We start from the raw sequence: 415 nt of genomic DNA on the forward strand, positions 1-415 counted from the left end.
ACAATAAAAACTGTATAGTCAATGGGCGTTAAAAAGTATTTTCCTAATTTCCCTTTTTTCTCCAAATTATCTGCAAATCAATCATTAGGGAAAATCGCAGGTTAATGTCAACTACCAATAAACAAATGGGATAAAAAAGAATAAATATACAAATCAATTGATAAGAATAATAATAGCAAACCCCGTCTTTTGCAGATACAAAAAAGTCCAACGCATTTGGAGTTTCGCTAATGACGTCATTGCTGGTCATGCACGTTGAGTGGTTGCTGAATGCATTACCAGGGATAGGACGACTTAGGGGAAAACTATCGACAACTCATTCTACTGCAGTATCAATATTAACATACCAGCACAAATGACCGCTCCCAAAACTTTGTTCAAAGACTTACTCTTTTTTCTGTTCTTCTTTTTTTTG

Source organism: Penaeus monodon, chromosome 29 (assembly GCF_015228065.2).
Source record: "Penaeus monodon isolate SGIC_2016 chromosome 29, NSTDA_Pmon_1, whole genome shotgun sequence".
Lineage (NCBI taxonomy): Eukaryota > Metazoa > Arthropoda > Malacostraca > Decapoda > Penaeidae > Penaeus > Penaeus monodon.